We start from the raw sequence: 3959 nt of genomic DNA, 5'->3' as shown, positions 1-3959 counted from the left end.
GGCAGTATCTCCACAGAAGGAGATTGTCCAACCTTCCTTCTGAAGAGTGGCTGGTGGGTTTGAACTACCAGCCTTCTGGTAACAGTCAAGTGCCTTAGGCACTGCACCACCAGAGCTCTCAATATACATAATAAACCAAAACCAAACCAAACACATTGTCATGGAGTCGGATCCAACTCATAGCAACCCCTCCTTGAGTTTCTGAGGCTATAGCACTACGGAAGTAGATTGCCCAAAATTCCTTCCAAGGAGTAGCTGGTGGGTTTGAACCATCAGCCTTCTGTTAGCAGTCAAGTACCTTAGGCACTATGCCACCAGAGCTCCTGGTATACGTAATAGCAAGGATGAATTTAAGATGAATTTTGGATTCTGGGAAAAGCAAAACTGTAGGTCTAGGAAAAAAAAAATCAGTCGTTGCCAGAGACTAAGGGTTGATTACAAACAGGGTGAATATTTTCTCATTATAGAAATATTGTATGTCTTGATTGTGGTGTTGGTTGCATGGTGGTTTTCATTTGTCAAAACTCGTAGAACTATACAATAAAAAAAAAAAAAGATTAAAAAACATAAATTATATCTTAGGTTTTTTTTTAAAAGTAAAACATTAAAGATTACTGGTAATATTTGCCTGTTAGAAAGTCAATAGTTACAATTAGTAAATTAAAAAGTATTCTCAAATGATTTGCACTTTGTATTTAAAATGGTAATTCATGATTGGCTTAGTATGTTAGCCTAGAATTTTCTTAACAAAATGAAAAGTAGTAATTACTTACACATGTATTCATTTGTTTCCTTCTCTCTAGAAAGCAAAGATATGTTATCTTTCATGTATTAATAAAAAACTTTAATATAAACAAACATTTGAAATATTGTCACTGTTGTGCCATTAAAAAGGGTGAAATAGCTTAAGAGAACATGCATGTATTTAATAATATTTATGCAAAGAAAATATGAACAAATTTGTCAAGTTATTCAACAGTTGTTATTATCATTAATGTTCCTCAGAATGTTCCCTGCTATCTGTTAAAGTCTGGTACATATAAGTTTATCCTTAACAATAGAGAGAGAAAGCAAAATTATAGCATTTCCGTGTCCATTATGTTGCCTGAGACAAGTCTAAGTAGCAAGATTTATAGAAAAGACTTGAGCTAGAATAAATATTATCTTTATATATTATTTATTGATAAACCATTTTATGCTTCTATTTAAAAGAATCTGCTTGAAATTTCCTACTTTGAACCATTGTGAACCTTGTATATGAGTTCCTCACAGTTCTCTTAAGATTGTAGTCATAGGGAAAAAAAATATGATTGCATAAATTTCACAGATGGTCAGTCATATATCTTTTCATATTCAACTGTGATAATTGCATTCTTTCTATATTCCAGGGAGTATACTTATTGATGGTGATGCAATAATGATCTAGAAAAACATATTCCTTGCCCACCAAACCAAACTCACTGCCATTGAGTCATTTCTAATTCATAGTGATCCCTATTTGGGTTTCTGAGGCTGTAAATCTTTAGGAAAGTAGATAGCCTGGTCTTCCTTCCCCAGAGTGGCTGGTGGGTTTGAACTGCTGACCTTCCGGTTTGCAGTCAAGTGCCTTATCAGAATGTCACCAGAGGTAATAGTTAGATCAGGAGACCAATCTCAAGCTTGTATTTTGTTATTAAACGATAACTCTTAAGACAACTTTTCTTTATAAGCAAAAATTACTTGCTCTCCAGAATATAAAGAAGAGAGTAGCATTTTTTGGCTCCATACAATCTCTAAGCTAAAATTGACTAAAATTTGATAATTATATCACTGGGGATTTATCAGTACTTGTAAGACCCAATACATGATCATATTAAGAATACACATTTCACTTAAGTGTTTTGTTTATTTCTGCAACTAATTTAAGGGAGAGGTGTCCAGAACATTAGCAAGTACCTTTGTTAATGTAATATTATCAACTTTCAGCTAATAGATTTCATTGTAAAATAAATGTCTCATGGAAAAATAATTGAAGAACTAGATGTTTGTTTGTTTGTTTTTCCCATTAGTCTCTTAATAAGATAACTATGATAACTGAATTTTCTTATGTTATAACATGCTCAAATTCTCAGAATAAAGATGTCTTATTTCTGATCAATATTTCTAAGTGATAATTGCTGGATTATTTAAGAAGATTAGAATGTGCATGTATTGAGAAACAAACCAGGATATTGAGTTAGATAATGATGTAAAAAGAAAAACTAAAATATTTAGTGTCATCTCAGACATATTCTTTTATTTTTATTTTTCCTTTTATACACTCTTACTTTCAGTGCTATTTATAAGAAAAGATACATGCCTGAGAATAGGGAGGAAGCAACATGAACTAAAATGTAACCATGCTCCTTTTAAAATAATGCTTTGGAATTTATGGATTAGCATGGGAGCAGTTCTGATGTAAAATTAGAAGAAAAAATGATTTAAATGCAATAAATCTAGAATAATCTAATTTTATTTGAACTCTTAAGAGTTGAACTCAAAATTCATTGAAACTTTACAGAAAATAGATTGCCCATTCCTTTTCTCTACCTCACCTCTCTTTTCCCCACTTCTCACTACTACTTCCCAACCTTGGAAATAATATTATGTTTTTGGTGTTCTTCCTTATTATGCTATCTTACAGAGACAGTTGATAATTATCTATTTTTCTTCCATCAATATGGCCTGATTAATGCCAACTCATTTGTTCATTTTCTTCCACAATAAATACATTTTGAGTAGATACATAAAGCAATGAATGTATTGTCAGCTATCAGTATACAACCATGAAGAAAATATGAAAGAAATAAAAGTCAATTTTGATAGTCTGGAATTTGTACTATGATGGTTAATAATGGACTCGTACAGGAGCCAATGACAGACTCAGAGTTGAACAAGCCAGCAATTGTCAGGATGTCACAGGACTGGGCAAATTTTTGTTACATTTTTTGTAAAGTCACTATGAGCTGGAGTCTACTGAACTGTAACCAACATAAGAGAATGTTAGAAATGTGTAACTGAAACTTCCTTGTTAGTAAAGGTGAACAGATAATATCTATATGAAAGTGATATTGAACAGGACTCTTATGGGTTAAGAATAAACACATCTGGAGAAGGAGTACTTCTGGCACTAGGAACATCAGAGACAGAGCTGCCAAGATTCCTGTTATATTTGAAGAAATGTAGGGAGGGCTGTGTGGCTGAAGCTGAGTGACTAAGGAAGAGAGTAATAGGAAATGGGGTGACATTATACGAAGGCAACACATTGGATATTACATTGTGTGAAACTTAGTGTTTAAGAAAATTTATGTCTCAGTTTGCCTGGGGCAGTTCTAGTTCATATGTGTTATTCAATTTTAATTATTAGGAGGCAGAGATAAGAATGTCTCCTGCTAACGCAATCCACCCAATCTCTTCACATTGTTGTTGTTGTTATATGCCGTCAAGTTGGACCCCTCTTTGAGTTTCCAAGGCAGTATCACTATGGAAGTAGATTTCCCAACCTTCCTTCTGAGGAGTGGCTGGTGGATTTGAACCGCCAGCCTTCTGGTTAGCAGTCAAGTACCTTAGGCATTATGCTACCAAAGCTCCTTCTCTTTAAATAGAGACCTGCAAAAAACAAGTGAAGCAGATACAAATGGCGACTCTGGAACTTTGAGTGTCAAATGAAAGCGTAAAGAATTAGAATGAAGTTCCGGCAAGATGGCAGACTAGGCAGAAGGATTGCACAGACCCTCTTCAACAAAGAAAAGGGAAACCAATTAACACAGACACAGAAGAAATCGTGGACCCCTGAGCCTTGAAGGGAAGGATACAGAATTGGACTAAACCCCAATTAGCAGAAGAATTTGCGTGAAAATACCAAAAAAAGGAGACATACAGAGCTGCGGTCTGACAGCGAACGGAATGACCCTGACAGTACAGGCGGCTCGGAGATCCCC

This window comes from Orycteropus afer, unplaced genomic scaffold (assembly GCF_000298275.1).
Source record: "Orycteropus afer afer isolate SDZICR_OR568_19922 unplaced genomic scaffold, OryAfe1.0 scaffold00203, whole genome shotgun sequence".
Lineage (NCBI taxonomy): Eukaryota > Metazoa > Chordata > Mammalia > Tubulidentata > Orycteropodidae > Orycteropus > Orycteropus afer.
Note: the sequence above shows the minus strand (reverse complement) of the source record.